Raw genomic sequence first — 23288 nt, forward strand, 5'->3', positions numbered from 1 at the left:
TCCCCAAACACTTGGAGGTTAAACAATACACTTGTAAATAACACATGAGTCAAATAAGAAATCTTAAGAGAAATTTAAAAATATATTTTAATGAAATGAAAATGCAATTTATCAAAATTTGTGGGATGCAGTGAAAAGAGTGCTTAGAGGGAAATTTGTAACACTGAATATATGCATTAGAAAAGAAGAAATATAAAAAATCAATCGTTTAAACTTTCATACTATAAAACTAGAAAAAGAGCAAATCAACATAGGAGAAAATCCAGATGACCTTGGATGTGGCAATGACTTTAAAATACAATACCAAAGGCACCATCCATGAGGAAGTAATTGATAAGCTTGACTTCATTGAAATTAAAAGCTTCTGCTTGATAAGGTAGTGTCAAGAGAACGAGGAGAAAATATTTGCAAAAAATGCATTTGATAAAGGACTATTATCTTAAATATACAAAGAACTCTTAACACTCAACAATAAGAAAACAACCAATCTGATTTAAAAATTGGCAAAAGATCTGAACAGATCTCAGCAAAGAAGATATACAAATGGCAAAAAATTATGAGACCACGTTCCACATCATATACCACCTCAGAAATGCAAATTAAAACAATGAGATGTTACTACATACCTATAGAAATGGCTCAAATCCAAAACACTGACAACGTACACAGAAGGACTTGCCCAGAAATATTTATAGCAGTTTTATTCATGACTGCTAAAACTTGGAAACAACCACGATACACTTCAGTAGGTAAGTGAATAAATAACATTCCAGACACGACTTTGTGGGTGAACAACAAAAATCCACCCAATATTCCAGATAGTGGAATATTTTCAGGGCTAAAAAGAAGAGATATTTGTCTGTTTGTTCACTAATGAATCCCAAGTGTCTGTAACTATGCCTGGTACACAGTTCCTGCTATATATATATATATTTAAAAATTTTTATTTTTACTTTATTTTGCTTTACAGTACTGTATTGGTTTTGCCATACATTGACATGAATCAGCCACGGGTGTACATGAGTTCCCAATCCTGAACCCCCCTTCCCCCTCCCACCCCATATCATCTCTCTGGATCATCCCCGTGCACCAGCCCCAAGCATCCTGTATCCTGTATCGAACATAGACTGGCTATTCGTTTCTTACCTGATAGTATACATGTTTCAATGCCATTCTCCCAAATCATCCCACCCTCTCCCTCTCCCACAGAGTCTTAAAGTCCGTTGTTTTTTGATTGAATGCAAGACACTCCATTCCTTAGCCTGCCAGCCGAGGAGACTATGTCATGCCAGGATTACCCAGCAGATGGCGGCCGAGGAACGCTAGCGACAGCTGGGAGCTACACACTGAATGCAAGATTCCTCCCAATTAAGCCCAAGATAACAACCAGCAGACAAAATCAAGTCCAACTTACTCCTAACACAGACTTGTATTCATGAGAAAGAGGCTGTATGTAGGAGGTGAGCTGCTGAGCTGATAAAGCCTTTATCTACTATCGGAGGTTGTTTACACACAATTCAGGGATGAAAAAATGAAAACAGCTGTTGAGAACTGAAGTCAGAGTCCTCCCATGGTGGGAAAAAAAAAGCAGTGAAGAAAGCTTATGGTCATGGATCTGCATCAGTCCTCCAAAGGATGGAAAAGTGACATGTGACTGCTATACCACCAAAGGACAGAAACGACACTAAGAACTAACCTTCCTTCCTCCAAACATTCCCGAAGATGCCCTCTTACAAGAACCTGAGTCTCCCTCCCTCTCCTCCAGCGTCCTCTGGACCCCTGCCAATCTGTGCTCTTCCTGGGTGCTTCTGTTACCCACGCAATCAGGGAATTGAATTGCAGTGGTAACAAACCCTTCAAAAGCCAAGTTCAAGGTGATCCCTGGATCAAATTCAGCCTCAGAATGTGACGGCTTAGGGGGAGGATCCAAGATAGATACTGCTTGCGGATCTGAGTCTGCTGACCCAGAACTATCCCAGCCAGCTGGTCAACCTGCTTACTGCTATACTGATAACAAGAGCTAGCATTTATGTTTCCTATGTGCCCTGCATGTGCTGCGTGCATCACCTGCATTTTCTCATTAATCCTTAGAGCATCACTTCCAAGTCCACACTGTTCTCCACATCTCACAGGTGACACAAGAGACGTGTTATTTGCCCCAGGACCCAGCACGTTGCTCACAAACTCACTCTTAATCCCTGGGAGGATGGGAATATGCTGAGAGGCACCAGAGACCCCAATGGACCTCAGAGAACATTTAATCCAGCCCCTTCTCTTCAGACGGAAGAAGTGAGGACCAGAGTGGGGAAGGGACTGAGTCAAGTTCACGCAGGGATCCCGGAAGCCTGCCCAAGCACTACTCACTGAGAACTACCCTACACCTTAACATTCTTGGCTAGTGTCAGGAAAACCTCTTCATCCCCGTCACAGGCTTTATTTAATTTCCCCCAGACTCCAAATGTGCTTCAGTCCTGCTGCACTAAACACTCTGCATAAGATTGTGTCACAACAATATAGCTCTTGTTTCAGGAGTTTCACCAAGTAGCAGACTGTCCAGCCAGGATCACTCATGAATTCTAGCTTCTGCAGCTGGTGTCGTTGGCCAGAGCCACTTAACCTGAGCTGGTTTGCTCGTTGGTTAAGGGAGAATACCAGTATTCGTGAAAGGGAAAGTTATATTCTAGGCCAGTGCTGTATAATGCAAATATAACACGAGCCACAAGTGCAAGCCACATTGTAATTAAAATTTTTTCCAGTAGTCGCATGAAACGATGTAAAGGAAACAGGAGCGTCAAAGCACTTGACAGGCATACATCATTATTAATTTCCATAATTTGTTTCATTTAAGAATCTGTCTGCCAAGCAGGAGACGCAAGTTTGAGTCCTAGGTCCAGAAGATCCCCTGGAGAAGGGACTAGCACCGCACGCCAGTATTCTTGCCTGGGAAATCTCATGGACAGAGCAGCCTGGCAGGCTACAGTCCATGGGGTCACAAAAGAGTTGGACGGAGGCAGAGTGGGGACCGCAGGTAAGGTAGCTGAGACACAGGGGCCTGGGCTCTCCAGAGGTTCTGAGGGGAGTAGGGACCCACCTCCTCTCCCTACGTGGGGAGATGGTTTGCTTCTAAATTCATCTTGTATGTGTCACCATTTAAGCATCCATTGGGATTTGGTTGGGGCAAAAGGAAACCATCAAAGGGGCTACTAGGGCATGTGAATGAACTTACATGCATCCAACAATCAAAGCACCACACGCATACACCAGCACACACCAACAACTGAAGGCCTCCATTGCATCCCCATGGACCAACAACAACTCCCACACCCCACAACCATATCCCACATCCACAACACAGGTACCCAACAACCAGCATGCTTTACAACACCGAGAGCTTTCACTGCCCCATCCAACCAAAGGGCTTGCCCCCGCCACACACACATTCTCCATAATCAAAGAGCTTCACACACCCTCTCAATAATCAAAGCACTTCATACCAGAGAGCTTCACATACATACACACTCCAACAACCAAAGGGTTCACACACCCACTCACACTTTCCCCACAACCAAGCCCTTCACACACACACACCCCCAAAGAGTTTTACTCTCCCAGCCAAGGTACTTCTTACACACCCCCAAGAGCAAAATGCTTTACTCCTACACAGAACAGCCAAAGCTCTCTATACAGACACCCCCACAAAAGAAAACCCCAAGTACTTCGATTTGTTTGCCACAGCAGCAGGTACTTGAACACCAAGACGTTCAACTGTGACTTTCTTTTCAGATTAATGAGCAGAGAAAGATTGGAGGAGGGAGGGGGAGGATGGCGGGAGAGAGCAATTACACCCGAATCTTTTCTCTGTTGATTAGGGATTCCTTCTCCAGCCTGCTTTGGCTCCAGCTAAATCTTTTTCTAATGAGATGTGGCTTATCCAGATCAGGGCGCTGAGAAAAAGTTGCAATTAACTTTAAGAAGAAAAGAAGTGAGTGAGAGAGAGAAGGGAAGGGGGAGGGCGAGGCTGGGAGACGGTGAGTGGGGGCAGGGAAAGGGGCGGGGCTGGCATTCCTGGAAGAGCTGGGTGGACCGGCCACAGGACCCAGCCTCCTGTGGACCATCCATCAGCTCCTTTGATTCCAGACTTTAGGGATAGCCCTTGATGATCGTTTGGGAGTGGCCTCTGGGCTGCTCCAGGCTCAAGCCAAGCGTTGGGAGGGCTGGGTCTCAGGGTGGGGTGGGGGTGGGGTGCGGTCCAGGGCCTTCCTAACTCTGCACTCCTGATATCTGGCGGGGATTCTTGGGGAAAAGGGGCCTCTCAACTGCATCTCTTTCACACCTGAGCTGTGCCTTCTGTTCGCTGGCTCCTGCAAGGGCACGGGGCCTAGGTCACAGGTTAAGAACCTCCATGACCCCCAGGTGTCCAGCCAGCATGAACTCTTTTCTCAAGTGCTAAGTCCAGCACTTGACCCTGGCAGCCAGCAGCAGTCCTGGACTGGGTTTTCGGTACTGACAGCCAAGCTGGGGTCTCTCCAGCTCACCTTACTGTTCCTACCTGGGAGCAGGGTCCCGATCTCTTTTCCTGTGAGCCACGGAGAAGGGCGGAGAGGGTCTGGGATTGAAAGAGAGGTTTCATGTAGAAACGGTGGAAAAGCCTCAAGCCCCTGGAAGCAGCACAGATTTACCTTCTTTTGCTTCTCTGTCCAATAGCATCAAGCTCGACCAAGCGACAACCGCAGGAAAGCACCCCGTCTCCCTGGCGTTTAGTTTGTTCATCTGCCAAGAGTTGTAACGGGGTGAGGTGGACATCAGCTCTTGCGAGATCTCCAGTCCTGATGCCCTGAGATCCCGCGAGAGGTGCAGACACACACTAGAGATCCCGCGAGAGGCAGAGGCAGCCTCTGGAGATCCGGAGCCTTTGATGGGTGATTCTGCACGCTCAGCCTTGTGCGCCCACAGGACACTTGCACCACCTGCAGTTCCTATCCAAGTGGGGACTGGGTTTCGCCCTATTTGGCAATAAATACCGAGCACTGCCTGACGGCCGTATGGTCCTTTCCCGTCCAATGGACCTCCCCGTACAAATTAGGAAGGGTTTGTATTGCACTGCTGGAGCCTCAGTGCAAAAAGTGAACTGGGAGCCTCTGAATCTTGCCTCACCTGACGAGCTTCCTTGAGTCCCAAGGAAGAAGGGCCTTTGTGTGTTGGTGGCCACCCAGACACATGGTTCCCTCGGAGATATGTTTGAGTGACCTCTTACCAAATAAGCTATGGAGATGATACTGGGCCAGGGGACAGGTGAGCTAAGGCCGCTTTTCCTGTGCCTAGCTTCCAGAGAGGTCAGCCTATAATTCAACTTCAAGGCCCAGAAATTTCCTTGAGTCTGGTCCCCTAAATTCATGGTCAGACCTCCTTTGTGCCTCTGTCTGCCCTCCACCTTGTTAGCTGCAGAAGACAGTCCTGGCTTTCTCCTATCTCTCTTTTTGGCTGTCGCCAATCTAATAAGCATATGTGCTAGAAATACTAGCTGGAGTGTTAAGTTAGAAATTCTTAAACATATAGTAAGGTCAGATGAAGGGAAAAAAGAAAAAAACCCAGAAAACAAAACAGAAAACCCCGAATCAGAAATTGGACACAGGAGGGCAGATGTAGACTGAACAGGAAGTGCTGGCCCTAGGCTAAATGAAACAGCTGTCACCATTGTTCTGGACTGAAAACTGCCTTCGCAAACTCCATGCGGGCCAGGCGCAGAAAGCAGATGTTAATAATTACAGCACATGAAACGAAGGGCACAGGATTAGGCAAGTGACGAAAAAGAAATGGTACCAGTAGATTTATAACTCGCTCCGGCAAATCTGTTTGGGCTGGTGGGGGGGTGGGCATGGCGGCCTCACTGCAGACGCCCCCCACCCCCCCGCCAGTCCCCTTCCTAGTTTGGCATTTTGGCTTCTGGGATTATCTCAGAATGGAAGGATTGTTGAAACTGTTTTAGGGGAGTGGGCTGTGGGAGAGTTTTCCTGGCTACCTTTCTGGGGATCCTAGGGCTATAGGACTACAGCCTGTTGCCTCTGATCTGAAGAAAAGCATCAAATCCTCAATACCCAAGCCAAACACCAAAAAGCAGAATATCAGTAAATGAAATCATCCCTGAATAGTCATTGGAAGGACAGATGCTGAAGCTGAAGTTCCGATAAGTTGGCCACCTGATGTGAAGAACTGACTCACTGGAAAAGCCCCTGATGCTGGGAAAGATTGAGGGCAGGTGGAGAAGGAGGTGACAGAGTTTGAGATGGGTGGATGGCATCACCATTTCAATGGACATGAGTTTTAGCAAACTCCAGGAGATAGAAGAACAGGGAAGGCTGGCGTTCTGCAGAACATGTGGTCACAAAGAATCAGACACGACTGAGTGAATAACAACACTAACAGACAGATGAATCCTGGAGTTGGATGCCTCACTGGTAAACAGGAACTCAGGGACGCAAAGTCAGGCAGCCATCTTCAGAGCCCTTGCTTTACCAAGGGGTTCATGTTTAAAATCCAGGAGCTCAAGTTCTTTGCAGCTGAAATTGATTCACACTTTAAAGTCAGCCAGCCCCCAGCGCCTGGGAGGAAGCAAGAGAGAGCTGGGAGAAGGCTGGGACAGTTGAAGAAAGTAAGAAAAGCAAGTTTCTTGGGTTAATTACATAAGTAGCAGAGAGTCTTCCCATGTTTTCTTGAACATTCCTCAGTGCTTTTCCATGTGAGCCAGAGTTGTAAAAAGCAAAGCAAAACAACACACACTCAGTCACATCCACCCCAAAGCCTCCCATCCCACCACCCCCTAGAACGGACGTCTCTAAGAAAGGTTAGAAAGAAGGTAGAGCATGTGTTTGCCATCTTTACGCCTGATATGGAAACCATATGCTTAAATACACTAGCAAACATACTTAATATAACACTCTCTTTTATTAAATGTGGTTTTATAAACGCTCTCCCCAGCCAGGGCACCTTTGCCGTGCTGGAGGCTGGAACTTGGCAAAATAATCTTCCCGCTGTTACATCTATTGATACACATTTTTTGAAAATGAGTCTCGGACCCTTGGAAAATAGACTGGTTCTGATTATTATTGCAAGCGGGAAGGGGCACACAAGGGCATCTTTTTTCCTCTGATAAATTAAAAGAACTGTAACGGGTGCTTTCTGCAACCTGTAAAAGGGCAGAGCCATCTGTGATTCATTTAGCAGCTCCTTACAGAAGATTTATTTGATTAATTCGGTCAGAAGAGAGAGAATATGGATTTTCCCCTGCTCTGAGAGGCGCATTCGCACTCACACTTGCACACATGCACCCACCCATGGGCAGACATCTCAGGAATGAAAAATGACTAATCGTGTTATTGGAACTGGCCAACGCGGGGGCCCTGGTGGTGAGATCGAAGGCTCCCGCCCTGCTGATGAGAGGGCCGGTTTCAGAGTAGATTTAATATCCTTAGGCCCAATGCCACCAGAGGGTGACCCTAGAGAAAAATAATACTATGGACCCTGAATCACGTTTATTGGGCGTTGAGCACTTGTGCCAGGCTCTGTGCTGAGCCCTTTGTATGCATTACCTCACTGCACGGTCTCAACCACCCCTCTCCAAGGAAGCACTATTTCATTTCTGCTTTACAGGTAAGGAGACTCCCCTATTGCCAGCAGGCCTCTGCTCGAAATTCTTTACAATTTTTTCAGAGTGTATTTGACTTTCTCCATGCCTCTGCCATGCAGATGGAGGCCATGTCTAGCATCAGTCTCATAGCAGATAAACTTTAACACAGTCATCTGCCTTGACTCTGCTTCATGCCCTGTGGATTTCAGTTCAGTGTTGACAGAGTGAGATGTTCTTTAGAGCTTATTTCTAGTCTCAAGGTGGAGAGTTGGCCTTGATGGTATCTAATTGGCCTTGGGTCTCTAACTGGCATGCCCCAAACTCTATAAGCAATTGTCTGCAGACCACTGTCAATTCCCAATGGGTGGGAACAGACTTTGAGATAGGTCTTCAGAGAAGGTAAAGAAAACAGCACAGAAAAGAAGACTCAGAAAATCGTACAAGATCTGAGCCAAAGAGGATTTTGGGGATCTATGTCAGGAGTGGCAAATATAGGGCATGAAAGGTGGCTATGCTCTCCTTCCCAAGCTCGCAGCAGACATTGCTAATTGATCCCAGCTCTCTCTCTCTCTGGCTAACCCTCAAAATCCTCAACCTAGTGATTGTCTGGCTTCCCTGTCTGGTATTCTCTGCATCCACCACAGTGGAGCTGGTGGTATAGTGGAAGCCAAGGTACAGTGGGTCAGAAGAAGCCTCTGCCTTTCTCCAGGTCTCTGAGAATCCCCATGGACAGAGGAGCCTGGCAGGCTATAGTCCATGGGATTGCAAACAGTTAGACCTGACTGAGCGACTAAGCGTGCACACACACACTGCTCTCCCCCGGGGCCCCTCACCGCATGGGATGGCACTGAAGCTGCTCTGCAGATAGGATGAAAGGTGTCCCCTGGGAACATGCAGAAGACTGAAATCTCAGTGCAACTTTGAGAGTCCCTTGGACTGCAAGATCAAAGCAGTAAATCCTAAAGAAAATTGGTCCTGAATATTCATTGCAAGGGCTGATGCTGAAATTGAAACTCTATTACTTTGGCCACCTGATGTGAAGACCTGACTCATTGGAGAATATCCCGATGCTGGGAAAGAGTGAAGGCAGGAGGAGAAGGGGATGACAGAGGATGAGATGGTTGGGTGGCATCACTGACTGGATAGATATGAGTTTGAGCAAGTTTCTGGAGTTGGTGATGGACAGGGAGGCCTAGCATCCTGCAGTCCATGGGGTTGCAAATAGTTGGACATGACCGAGCGACTGAATTGAGCTGAACTGAACCCCTAAACTGGGACAGACTGGGACAGCTTGAACCAGTTTATAATTTGGGGCTTAAGATTCTAGAATGAAGTGGAAAGTTTCACTTTGGAGACATGAGCGTCTGCAGACTCTCTCCACACCAGCCTTTCCCACCTCCCTCTCACTTGCTGGACCACAGGAAATGCCTAGATCAAAGACAGCCAGGATGTGGAAGGCCAAAGGTATTGAGCACTTGTCTGAGCTGGTTGCAGGCTCTCCCTCGTGTCCTCAGATTTTTCTGCCAGGCAGAAATTCTCTCTGGGAAAAATGATGGTTTCATGAATAGAATGAGGGGTCTTCAAGCTCAGAATTTCTGCCTCTCGCGGGGTCCTTTCTTGCTGGTTCCCTCTTAGGATCTGAACTAAAATCTTTCTCCACTTGGTGTGGCCCAAGAGGGAATCTGAGGATCACTACCTGATTCCGAGAGGGAATCTGAATGTCTGATTGGCAAAAACAAGCCTTTCCATAGAAGTGGAGCTGAGGATCAGGATGGATTCGGAGAATCAGAGAATCAGTCTGAAATACCACGTATTTTGAAGGGAGGCAGCCATGCGAGATGACTCCAGTCACTACCTTGTTTAGCAAGGTTACCTGGAAGATCTTTAGGGGACTTACTTAGAGAATGGATAAGAGTTTTGTGTAACTTGCATGTCAGCTTTAGGTTGCTTGTGGGAGAGGGGGGAAGATTTCTGCGATTTTTGAGAAGGCTTGAAAACACTTTATTTAAACATGATTTCTACAATCTTTTCACTATGAATTTGTACTTCATAGTGAAGAAACGTTTACTAATGAAATCATACTCTACTCCAGCGCAGTGTCATGAAAAGATCACAAATATTGAGTTAGTGAGGCCCCAAATAATGAGGATTTTACAGAGCTCAGATGACACCTCTTGAATAGGTTTGTTGACCAAACATCAATTGTTGAATAAAGGTGTTTGTCTGCACTGTGAAAGTGGTTTTCTGGAATGTTCCTGAGTGTGAAGGTGATTGAGCAGCTTGGAAAAAGAGTCAAGTTTGGGTAGTTAGGAAGGGGTGGGGAGTGGGGAGGTAAGTAATGAGGATGGGAGGCTCTTGGTGCGCCATTTTGGATTCCACGTCAGGATACATGAGTGGGCTGAGGTATGTATGAGTTGTCCTTAAAGACTCCAATAAAGAGAGGGGTCATGTGCCACTGGGAATAACAAAGAAACTTAAGGGCCAAACCAGTGTTTCTAGCTGTGTGATCTTGAGCAAGCTGGATAATCTCTCTGTGCTTCAGTTTCCTTCTCTGTAAAAAAGAGGTAATAATAACACCTGATAAAAGTTGTTGTGAGGATTAAATGAGATACAGCCCTTAGAACAGGGACTGGCATATAGTATTAAGAAAGCATTATCTTCCAAATTTACATCCACTGATATATGGGTAAACCAGATGTGGTGTATCCATACAATGAAATATTAGTCACCTATAAAAAGAGATGCAGTGTAGATATATGGATCTAGGCAGTATAGATACAATGCAGATGAACTTGGAAAATACTACACTAAGTCAGAGAAGCTAGACACAAAAAGTCACCTATGGTATGATTCCATTTACATGAAATGTCTAGAACAGGTAAACCTACAGAGATAGAAAGTAGACTGATGATGACTCAGGGCTAGTGGGAGGCTTCCCAGGTGGCACAGTAAAGAATTCACCTATCCGTGCAGAAAGACACAGGAGATGCAGGAGGCATGGGCTTAATCCCTGGGTTGGGAAGATCTCCTGGAGTAGGAAATGGCAACCCGCTCCAGTATTCTTGCCTTGGATATCCTATAATCAGAGGAGCCTGGCGGGGTATAGTCCATGGGGTTGCAAAGGCGGACACAGCTGAAGTGACGGAGCACACGCACACGGAGGGCTGGTGGTGGGTGGAAAGATAGGGAGGTGACGGCTAAAGGGTAAACAAGGTTTCTTTATGGAGTGATGGAAATGTTCTAGAATTGACTGTGAATATACTGAAGACCATTGAACTGCATGCTTTAAATGGGTGAATGGTATGATATATGAATTATCTCAATAAATATGTTTTTAGAAAATAAAATATTATCTTATGTTTATAAGATAAAAGTATATTAGTATGCATTATATTGTAGATATTATATTATTTTTATATGAATGCAATAACCATAACAGGGGGTGATGAGGCCTGTGACACTGGACAGTGTATGTTCCTTCTAGAAACATTTTTATTAAAAAAAATGCCTGTTTTGGCTGAAGTTTGACCTCAGTTTCCCCATCTACTAGAAGAGACAGAACCTCCTTGTTCAAAGGACTGTTCGAAGGAGAAATGAGATAACTCACGTACAGCACTTAGCATGGAGGCCGCACATAGTAGACACTCAGGAGACAGCAAGGGTCTTGTCACTTTTCCATGAGACTCTTGAATTCTATTGGAGGGGTTTGTGGGGGACAGCCTGGTTGGAAAGGAAGGGGTGACTAAGGGTCATGGACCAAAGCTGCAAGAGTTACAGACTGCATCAAGCAGACCGAATCAGTTTAGGCAAAATGTTTCAACAACAAAAACATTCACAGAATTTTCTAAAGATGCTGATATACATTGTTTTCACACTTTTATAAGGTTGAAGCAATCTTTATCAAATAACATATTTTCTAAAAATTTGAGATGCCTTTGTGAGGAGGCTGAACACTGTGAAAGAACTAAATTCTCCTCCATTCCTGCAAGCCGCCTGTAGGTGCCACCATTGTTTTTAGAATTAAGTATTCAGAGAAAAAAAAAAAAAAAAAGACAAATGGCCATGTATGAAGGGCACTGGGCAGCGTCCAGTGCTGGGCTCTTGACCTCACTTGACCACTCACCAACCATGTGACTTAAGGAAACAAATTTAGCTTCCCTGGACTTCAGTTTTTTTTCAACTATAATATGAGAAGATGGTGGCTGTGATCTCAATGCCCCCCAAGAAAAAACCTTCAGTCTGTGATAATGGTCATAGACTGATAATGGTCAGTGATAATGATGATGGTACAAACGTTTTTTAAAATTATTTTTTATTTTTGGTTGCACCGGGTCTTCATTGCTGCACACTGACTTTCTCTACACGCGGTGAACGGGGGCTCCTCTTTGCTGTGGCGCACAGGCTTCTCACTGCGGTGGCTTCTCTTGTTTTGGAGCACAGGCTCTGCAATTTGGGAGTTCCAGCCCTCAGGCTCAGTGGTTTCGGCACACAGGCTTAGTTGCCTTCATGGCTTGTGGAATTTTCCCAGACCAGGGATAGAATCTGTGTCGTCTGCATTGGCAGGTGTATTCTTATCCACTGTATCACCAGGGAAGTTCAATGGCCCAAATCTTATTACCAACTAGGAAAACCCTTCTAGCTGTTCCAAAGCTGTGGATATGGGTTCCATGGTGTAGAACTTGTCCCTTCTATTCCAAGCGTCTTGAGTTCTAGGCCCCCAGTCCGATGCTCAGAGCACAGAGGCCAGAGAAGGACTTCATTATCACTTCCATCCTGATTCTCCTCCAGAAGGAAGTATTCATGTGGTTCCTTTCTCTCTTTGGGGCTAGAGATATTGCACCGGCTGCTGCTGCTACTGCTGCTGCTAAGTGGCTTCTGTCGTGTCCGACTCTGTGCGACCCCAGAGACGGCAGCCCACCAGGCTCCCCCATCCCTGGGATTCTCCAGGCAAGAACAATGGAGTGGGCTACCATTTCCTTCTCCAATGTATGAAAGTAGAATGTGAAAGTGAAGTCACTCAGTTATGTCCGACTCTATGCAACCCCATGGACCGCAGCCCACCAGGCTCTTCTGTCCATGGGATTTTCGAGGCAAGAGCACTGGAGTGGGGTGCCATTGCCTTCTCCAGTGTCCCTCAAAAAGTTCATGTCCTCCAAAAGCTGTGCATATGGTCTTACTTGGAAATAGAGCTTTTGGAGATATAATCAAGATGATGGTCATAATGGATTAGGGTGGACCTAATCAAGTGAGATAGTTGGACACCATCACTGACTCAATGGACCTGAATTTGAGCAAAGTCTGAGAGACGGTGGAAGACAGAGGAGCCGGGTGTGCTGCACGCAGTCCATGAGGTCTCAAAGAGTCGGACATGACATAGCAACTGAACAACAGCATGAACGGTCAAGTGACTGGTGTCATTATAAGAAGAAGGAAGTTTAGAAACAGAAATACATAGAAACAGAGGGCTGAGAACGCAAGGTGAAGACGAAGAAGGTGGCAATGGGAGTTATAACTGCCACAGCCAAGGAATAACCAAGGCTTTCTAGCAATCACCAGTAGCTGGAGAGAGGCATGGAAAAGATTTTCCCTTGGAGGCTCCAGAAGACACCGACTCTGATGACATCTTGATGAATTCTAGCCTCCTAAATAGTGAAAGAATACTTTTATTTTGTTTTAAGTCACCCAGTTTGTGAACGTGAAAGTCAATCAGTAGTGTCTGGCTCTTTGCGACCCCATGGACTGTACAGTCCATGGAATTCTCCAGGCCATGATACTGGAGTGGGTAGCCTTTCCCTTCTCCAGGGGATCGTCCCAACCCAGGGATCGAACCCAGGTCTCCCGCATTGCAGGCGGATTCTTTACTGTCTGACCCAGTCTGTGGTACTTTGCTATAGCAGCCCTTGGAAACCCATATGGGGCTGGGGATTCCTATTCTCCCGAGTGTCAGAATCATCCTGATGAATCCTGGGAGGCAGGAAGAGAGAATGCTGTCGTGTGGACACTGTTGGATGTCCATCCAATAGGTTCACGTGGCTGCTTTATCAGATGATGCTTCCCCTTGACCCATGATGTTTAGCAGACAATTGGGCAGCAGAGGCTGGGAACCACATGCTCAGACTGTAATAGAATAAGGCTGCACTTGAAGCAGGGTTTCCCCATGTAATTTTTACCATGATTAATCTTACCTTGCAACCTAGTACACACATCCACAAAATGAAGTTGATGTAATAGTACTTCTTACTTACACTTTGATATTTTCTATTCTGTATTTTTTAAATGTCGGTTGCTGTTCCATAAATTGACTTATAGCCCATCAATTGAGTGTAATCTACAGTCTGAAAAACACTTTGAGTTGGAGGAAATGTGAAAATGGTAAGATCTGCCTCTCTAAGCCTATTCTCTTCATATTTCTTTATATTCAGAAAAAATCTTGGAATGAGCCACCTTATTCACTCATCAAACACTTATTAGTGTCTACTCAGGCTCTGAAAGGGTTGGGGGCAAGGAGAGAGAAGAGATTCCAAGATATAAGCAATGCTAATAGAGCCAGTCTCATATGCTATGTATTGCATTAAGCATATTATATGGATTTTTCTCATTTAATGCTTACATCATTAACTGCTCAGTCAGATGCTTAAGAAAACAAAGACCAAGGTTTGAATTCAAATCAGTCCAACCTCAGAGTTCAATGAGCTAAACCACTCGACTCTTTAGGGGAAGGAGGAAGGCTCATTTATGAAAATTTGAATAAATACAGCAAAAGTTGACTTCTCTTCCTAGCCACGACCACTGTCAACAGATTGAAGAGTGTCTATTCAGACCTTTCCCTGTATGTTTACATGAGTCCAGTGAGAAATACAATTCTCCTTTTAGTTTGTACTCATAGGAGTTTATGAGAACTGATAACACTATTCCAGGATTTTTCACCCCTGCCTATTCCATGGACCAACTACTCCAGTTTATACCTTCTTGCCTTATTTCTGGATGTTAAACTCATTCCTAATTTTTCATTATTACAGGAGTACTTTTGTATATGGGGCTTCCCTGGTGGCTCAGTGGTAAAGAACCCACCTGCCAATGCAGGACATGCAGGTTCGATCCCTGGGTCGGGAAGATCCTCTGGAGAAGGAAATGGCAACCCACTGTAGTATTCTTGCCTGGGAAATCCCATGGACAGAGAAACCTGGTGGGCTATAGTCCATGGGGTGGCCAAAGAGTTGGACATGACTTAACTAACAACAATAATTTTTGTACCATGTATCTCTGTTCACATATGTGATAGTTTCCCCAAGGTGGATTACTAGAAGGGAAAGAAAGTACTAAGTGGAAGAATATATGCTTTGTAATAAATACTGCCAAATTCTCCCTTCAAGAGTCTGTATGAGTTATATGTTCACCATCAGTGCGTGAAAGTATGTGTTTTCCTGCAGCTTCACTACAGAGGATATTATCAATTATTTCAACTTGTGTTAATCAGATGGGTATAGAAATATTCTCCTTGCTGATTTATGTTCCCTTTGATTACATGAACTTGATCTTGGCATCTGTGTGACAAACATGGAATCTGCCATATACCCCAATATCCAAACACTGCCCAGGGCTTCCCAAATAAGAGTAACTTCCCTCAGGGTTATCACAAGTCACAGAGCACCTCTGGGCAGATTAGAAAAAGGGGCTTCTTCCCCAAGACATGTTACTTCTATCTGTTGGAAAAGTGTTATAATACATTGATTATTAGACATTTTATCCCAGTCCAGAGAAATGGAATAAATATATAAATCTACCATATCTAAGAGGTGATTGGCACCACCTTGCTGGGGAGGGGAGGGTGCCCTGCTGCCGTGCACAACCTGCCCAACTGTATGGAGCCGTCCTGCTCTTAACTTCTGGACAGTCTCCTTGGGCACACAGTCCCCGCCTGTATCCTCTGGCAGAAACTGGTGTGAGTAATGAGCCTCCGGTCCTGGTCCCTCCATCCCCATCTTTCTGGTTGACTTCAGATTTGTCCCAATCTCTCTCTCTAACTTCATGAGGTCTTCTTCTGTCTTCCTCTTTCTTCCTCCTGAATGAGGCTTAAGGGAAATTTTTGCCTGTAGGGAGCCTTTGAAGAGTCAAAAGTTTCCTTGCAGATGTGTTTTTAATACTATGGGAGCACATTAAAGTTGACATGATCTAACAGCATTCACTGTGTTTTCTTTACAGGCTGGTGGTTCTGGGCTGTTTCAGACAGCCATCCGGAAGTGCACCAGGCCTGGGCTGTGCCTGCCCTTGGAGGGGGCACCCCAAGGGGTAACCCCAGGATTTCTTGGCATCTCGTGCCATCTGGACTTGCTTTGCACAGTCACAGAGAGGCTCGTGTCCCCACTTCATGTGTTTCTGGGGCCAGAACCAAGTGAACATCTTGGAAATTGTACTATTCTTCTGCCCTAATTGGTCTCAGTGCGGAGCCTGGTCCGTGGGTGGTCTGCAGTGAGCTACAGCAGTCGGAAGACAGATAAAGACTGCCATTCTTCAGGTAACCTGGCAGGGGTAAGGATGCACAGGACCGGGATCTCAGAGCCACAGGGTTGGCTGAGAGTTTTCTGTAGACTCCTAAGCACTTTTGCAATTTCTAAGAGTCTCACGGCATGGTGAAGATGCTCCTGAAAAGATCACTTGGGCTGATTGATACTTCACATTCCTTTGCAGTGATCTGGAATGATATCAGCTGGACGTGGTGATGCCGATTCTCTCGTGGTGGCCAGAAGCTGCCAGAAGGGCAGGACTGCAGCTAAAACTGACATATTAAAGTAAGAGCATAATTAGAACATGATAAGTGCATTTGCTGGGTAAACAACTTTCAAAATGTAGAACTATAGAGAAGAATGAAATAATTGAAAGTGTTCTTGGGAAGGAAGAAGCCCTTACTTTATGTAATAATAATTACTTTTGAACAGCACCTGTGTGCCAGGCCGTGCTTGGGGCCGGAGACAGTGAAACCTAAGAAGAGAAGACCCTTGTTCCCTTGTGTCTGATGTGCTTATAGTTAGGAGACAGGAAATAGGGCTACAAAAGTGATTGTGCTTAGGCACTTAGTAAATGGTAGTTATTAAATATCCTACAATAGGAGATTGGTTTAGTATATTTTAATATACCCACACTTTATTTTGTAGTCATTATAAACATGGTTTTGAAGAATATTTTATGACATGGAAGAGAGCTCACAGTTCATTCATCCATTTATTCAACAGACATCAGTTAAGCACTTACCCTGTGCCAGGCTCTATCGTGGACTCTGGAGACAGAACAGGGAGCAGCACAGGTGAGATCAGACAGGCTCCCTGTTGTGAAACTTACAACCTCTTCAGGGGTTAATAAAAAAGTGCAAAAATAATACCCAAACAGGAAAAGGTCAGATGGAAACAGCAAAGAAAGTGACATGGTTGGTGCCTGCAATGCAGGAGGCCTGGGTTCAACCCCTGGGTCAGGAAGATCCCCTGGAGAAGGGAATGGCAACCCATTCCAATATTCTTGCCTGGGAAATCCCATGGACAGAGGAGCCTGATGGGCTACTGACCGTGGAATCGCAGAGTCAGACACGACTGTGACTAACACACAGGGGAGAGAGGGATCTGCTATAGCCTGAGTGGTCCAGGAGGGCCTCTGGGAGGAGCTGACCCAGAAGGAACAACGACCAAGAGGGAGCCAGTAGGAGAAGATAGGGAAGCTTTATGGAAACTGTAGGTCAGCTAGCCTTTCTTTAGCGTTACAGACTGGGAAACTGATGTGACATGGCTTGGTGGGGACACCGGTGGCAAAGCCACGATTAGACCTTGAGTCTGGGCTTCCTGGACAGACAGTGCTCTTTCTACACTGTGCGCCAGTTTGACTCTCATTAAATGTCCCTCTCCAGTGCTTTTATGGACCTAGGGCCACACAAAGGATATCTCTCCATCAAGCAGGTCTCCAGGATTTCTAGATGTCCTGCAGTGCACATGGTGCCGTGCCTAGAGCCATGAAGAGTGTAACACGCTCTTCCCAGGAGGGACCCACATCCATCTGCCATGTAGGAAAGTGAAAGCAGCTATGCCAGAGTGCACGGATGTGGGTACAGCATCCTGAGATGCTGCCAGCAAGCAGGGATTGAAGGAGGAGAGGTCGCCAAGTCCAAGTTGGAAGACTGAATTCTCATTTATCCACAGACAACAACAGCTTCCACTTGGTCAGCCCCCAGCCCCGGCAGGGGAATAGGGTGAGGAGGGAGGTCTTCGGCCTTGCACCCAGGGATGGGGTGTCCCAGTCCTTCCAGAAACCCCAGGCCAGGGATGCAGCTACAGGAATGATAGGGGACCAGCCTCACCCCTGCTCACTTCTGTTCCTCGTTGCTCCGCCATACCCCCCCCCGCCGGCTTTGATCACAGTCTCACTGAGCTTGGCCGGGCTTCGAGGTCTCCTGCTGTGACGCCCCAGGCTGGGACTCCAGCTCACAGGGACTCTCTCTCTCTCTGTATCACAGCCTGGATCTGGCCTCCTGCCTGCTGGGCTGTGGCAGCAGCACCCCTAGGGACCCAGGGGGAGGTAACAAAGGAAAAAGGTAACTTTGGGTCAGATTGAGGAGAGGTTTGCCAGCCAAGGGCAGCTAGGCAGATGCACTTTGGTGGGTGATGGAAGCCACCCCGCCCCTGGCTGTCTGAGTGGCATGTAAGACCTAAGAGGGGTAGTTAGAGGTAGTCATCAGGAGTTCAGGCACCAGGTGGGAATACCTGTTCACATTCCAGGATAAGCCATGTACTCCCCGGGTAATCATGGCCATGTGCCTTAACCACTGTGGACTTTAGTTTGCTCATCTGTAAAATGGAGGTAATAAGATTTGCTTCAGTATCTCAAGCATGCGTTGCATGCTCAGTCATGTCCGACTCTCTGAGACCCCATGGACTGTAGCCCACCAGGCTCCTATAGGATTTTCCCTCCCAAGGACAGATTTTCCCAGCAAGAATACTGGAGTGGGTTACCATTTCCTCCTCCAGGGGATCTTCCTGACCGAGGGATTGAACCTGCCTCTCTTATGTCTCCTGTATCGGCAGGTGGATTCTTTACCACTAGCACCACCTGGGAAGCAATTGCCTCATAAGATTTGCCAATGCCTGACACACAAATGATGTGAGTTCTATCCCAGGGTCAGGAAGATCCCCTGGAGAAGGAAATGGCCACCCACTCCAGTATTCTGGCCTGGAGAATCCCACGAACTGTATTATAGTCCATGGGGTCACAAAGAGTCAGACACAACTGAGCGACTTTCACTACACTTCACAGCTTTTCATTTAAGACCCCTGGCAAACTGACCTCTTCTTAACTTTCCAGCCTTAGGTGGATCTGGGAAGTTGAAGCCTGAGTTGGAATCTAGGCTTCGCTGGATCTGAACTGTGCAACCCTAGGGAATGTATATAACCTCAGTGCACTTTGGTTTTCTTATCTGTGATGTGGAAATAATTATCCCTGCCTTATCAGCTTCACAAGGATGTTTGAAGGTCAGAGTGGGGGTGGGTGTGCTGACTCTACCTTGAAAGTGACTCACAGTTTCTAAAAACTCAAAGTTTTTAGACCACAGTGGCGTCCTTTGTTCTTGCCATTCCCTCCACCTGGAGTGCTTAGTCACCCTCAGTTACCATAGACCACGTGGGCGCATCTTCAGGGCCCAGGGCAAACACCATGTCTTCCCTGAAGTCCCTCTCATGTTTCTTATATTCTGTTGCTTTTGTTTGTTTTTTTTTGTTGTTTTAGTCACTCAGTTGTGTCTGACTCTTTGAGAGCCCATGGACTGTAGCCCACCAGGCTCCTCTGTCCATGGGATTTCCCAGACAAGAATACTGGAGTGGGTGGCCATTTCCTACTCCAGGGGATCTTCCCGACCCAGGGATCAAACCCGGATCTCCTGCAACTCTGCATCTCCTACGTTGGCAGGCAGATTCTTTGCCGCTGAGTGAGTCACTGGGTACCCAGTCATGTTGCTTACTTGCTCTCAAACACCGTGAGAGGCCCCATAGTACCTGTCTTCCCATATCGGCTTCACCTCCTTAGACAGTGAGCCCCTGGAAGGCTGGACTAAAATCAGCTCTGGTTTTCTCATGGCAGATCATACCCCCCACACAATCGGTGCTTGAGGAGTACTTGTTGAAAGGACAGCTGACTGGATGCATGAATGAATGAATTTTGGTAGATGAGATGCACTGGAAGGGGAAGAGATGAGTCTGATCCTTTCAGGGGGCCTGTTTTATGGCCTAGATTTTCACAAACAGAATGGATCCAGGGTGCCCAGACAGGAAGGGTTTAGGGGCAAAAATGGGGTGGCAGGTTGGCGAGGGACAGCTGTGTTCTAATGAGCAAGCACACGCGTTCGCGGGGGACTTGGGTTAGGGGATGGGGCTCCGTGCACAGCAGTACCCAGGAGTGCAGGTATGTGCAATACCTCACTCCTCCTCCTGAGGGCGCCTTGCCTGGCTGCGGTGGCAGGGCAGGAGGGGGGTGGGGAAGGTGGGAAGGAGAGGGGGAGGGGGAAGGGAGGGGGAGGGGAGGGGGGGGGGGGGGGGGGAGGGGAGGGGGGGGGAGGGGGGGGGAGGAGGGGAGGGGGAGGAGGGGGGGGGAGGGGAGGGGGAGGGGAGGGGGGGGGGAGGGGAGGGGGAGGGGGAAGCGTGGGTCAAATCTCGGAGCCAGGGAGGTGACTCCCGGTGATCTAAATTTTGTTTGCCACATAGGAGCACCCGATTTATTATCAGGGGCTGAAACACACGGAAGGAACAAAGGGCCCAGGGGACCTTTGTGACCCAGCTGCTCCCTCTCCGTGTGGAGCCGGAGCCGAGGCCTTGCGTTCTCAGAGTCGCCTTTTCTGACTTTGTAGGAGGCAACGACCCTCCTCACCTACCCCTCCACCCCAAAGGTTATAATCTGGGCCCACACATTCCTCAGGCACTGTTGAATCCTAAGTATTTTAATGCCTGATATCTATCTCCGTGTGCATTTTAGTTTTATCGGGGGGGCCAATGGAAAGTTTTTTTTTGATATCTCTTTGAAACAGATGTCAGCAAAAACTTCCAGCACAGATCAAGGGCAGGTTAAGGCCTTTGAGATGGGTCTGAATGTCCCTTTAACATCATTCAATCTAATACCCAACTATACCGCCAGTCATTACCCTGTTTTTATAAGAAGCTCTGAACCATATGTTCGGGAACCAATTAAGCATACACATCAAGCCCTGGGATCAGGTGGAGCTCTGTTTAAATATCTTAACCTTTTATGATTATCTTAATTTAGAGAAAATTCAAAACACATTCCGAAGTCTTAGAAAATGAACTAACTAGGAATTTACTGGCCGGGTTCTTTTCTTGATGTTGGGATCACTTCTTTACAAGCCCAGCCTGGATTCCTGGGGAAATCTTCTGTAATCACAACTTCTGGAGAAATGTAGACATGGGCAGGCCTAGGAAGCTCAGAAGGGACCACAACAGACTTCTTTACCTTCTACTGGCGGAGCAGCTTCTCCCAGCACCAGACCCTGCCATTCCCCTGTCCCAGCCCCAGAGGTGTCCTGCTTCCCAGATGGAAGGGGAAGAAAGATAAGCGGACTCTGAATGTGGACGTTTTGTCTCCTTTAATAAAATTAATGAGGTATGGAATGAGTTGGCATAAAATACTCTTGCAACCCCTGTTGTTTTGGGGGAGTGATGGATTGGGGGGAGTTCAGGGCAGGGTCTGTGGTATAAACTGCACAGATCTGACTGCCCACATGGTAGTCACACTGCTTTTCAATTCCAGCTTGATTCTGGGGGTGGGAGTGAGGGCTGCGGTGGTCAGTGGGTCTGTCTTCATGTGAACCTCAAATAAAGGAGATGCATGTTTAAAATATATATGCCTCCCCATCTGATGGACTTATAACAAGGTCTTACAGGCTCTTAGCTGCTTATGCAATACATTTTTATTGAGCACCTACTAGATGCCCTGTTCTGTTCTGGGCACTGGGAATTCAGTGAGTAAGAAAGACACAGTCTTAACAAGGATATCAAACTGCCTCTGACACAGGTGCCCAGGTAGAATACCAGGACCCAACTGGGTCTCAAAAACCCTCTTTCTGGTGAGATGAATGGAGAGAATTGTGAGAACGCATATACACTACCATATATAAACTACATAGCCAGTGGAAATTTGCTGTATGACTCAGGGAACTCACACTGGGGCTCTGTAACAACCTAGAGGGAAAAGGGTGCGAGATGGGAAGGAGGTTCAAGAGGGAGGGCATCTATGTATACCTTGGCTACTTCATGTTGATGTATGCACAAAGCAAACCAATATTGTAAGGCAATTATTCTTCAATTAAATATAAAATTTTTAAACCCCTCTTTCTTAGGATTAGTAAACCTTTAGAATAGGGTTTCCTGATAAAATACAGGATGCCTTGTGTAAGTATATCCCAAGTATGGTCTGAGACATATTTATGCTAAATAATTATTTGTTGCTTACCTAAAATTCAAATTTCACTGGGTATGCTGTATTTTTGTTTGATAACTCTTGCAAACCTACTGTAGAAAAAAGGATGAGGGGTAGTATCTCAATCTTGGATGTTAAGTACAGATTTTGGAGGTAGGCAAGCAGAAAGCAACTTTGTGCCAAGTCTCTTTACTGATGTTATTTCATTTAGATCTCACTGCAACTCCATGAAGTAGTTTTTATTATCATCCTCATTTTGCTGAGTAGGCAGAAGCTCAGGGAGGTTAAGTGACTCACTCAAGGTCCCCCAGCTGAACTTCTAGGACACTTTTGCTGAACTTGGAGAGCTGGGCTCTTTTCATGGCACTCCAGTGCCAAGCTGATGGCTATCTTTACAGAGTTCTTATTTTCCTAGCCTGCCCTGGCTTCTCTCAACTTCTTCCCCCTTTCATCCACAAACGTTCAAGGAGAGATTCACTCTCGTCAGATCAATGTCACTGCCGTAATGAAAACCACCACCCAAACCCACGAAGGATGAGATCTGTCGAACCCTAATGAGAATGGTTCCGATTATGCAAAAAGCAACCTCATGGTTATTCTAATGTTACAAGTAAATATAAAACATTTAGAAATACTTGGCTTGGGCTGTTTTTTTCAAGTACAGATGTCTGACTCCCTGCCAGTTTGTTATTAAAAATGCTACGGTGGTTTGGGTACAAAGATTGCTGTAAAAATAAAAGCTGATGCACTCCGAGCACTCATTTTGACTTTGTAGGGAAAGTCAGCAAGGGCGAGGCCGCAGCAGATGGTGGTGAATGGCGCCTCTCAAGTGGGGACCCCAACCTCCATAGCTCAGTTGCCCCTCCCCAAAAACCCTGCAGGAACTTCCCATGGCACCTCAAATCCAAAATGGGCTCCCGCCTGGCTCCAGCGCCATCTGCTCACCCTCTCCCTCCCACTTGCTAGCTTCTTCCAGCTCCCCACGCTCTTGCACTTGCCCTGTCTCTGCTCACCGTGTTTCTCCCCTGGCCACGGTTCATCTAGCTGGCTCCTTCTTGGCCTCCATCCTTCAAGTCTTCCCTGACCACCTTCTCGGATGTGGTTGTCCTTCTCTCGCCTTCCATCACTCTTTATTATGTAACTTAGCGTCTTTCCTTTGTTTCTCTTGAAACTCTGAAATGATCTTGATGACTTTTTGTCTGTGCTA

General features: G+C 46.5%; 2 long non-coding RNA genes across 4 annotated transcripts in view; both read right to left on the reverse strand.

The window, feature by feature from the left end:
• The window catches only part of LOC121817669 (uncharacterized), a 108937-nt gene that overhangs the window by 62685 nt on the left and 22964 nt on the right, over nucleotides 1-23288 (reverse strand). The window lies entirely within an intron of this gene.
• Nucleotides 66-20128, reverse strand: LOC121817670 (uncharacterized). The gene is made up of 2 exons (XR_006057720.2): nucleotides 16874-20128; nucleotides 66-16400 (listed from the first exon to the last, which is right to left on the reverse strand). It is a non-coding gene; the product is annotated as an uncharacterized LOC121817670 (long non-coding RNA).

The sequence above is a fragment of the Ovis aries genome, chromosome 22, assembly GCF_016772045.2.
Source record: "Ovis aries strain OAR_USU_Benz2616 breed Rambouillet chromosome 22, ARS-UI_Ramb_v3.0, whole genome shotgun sequence".
Taxonomy (NCBI): domain Eukaryota; kingdom Metazoa; phylum Chordata; class Mammalia; order Artiodactyla; family Bovidae; genus Ovis; species Ovis aries.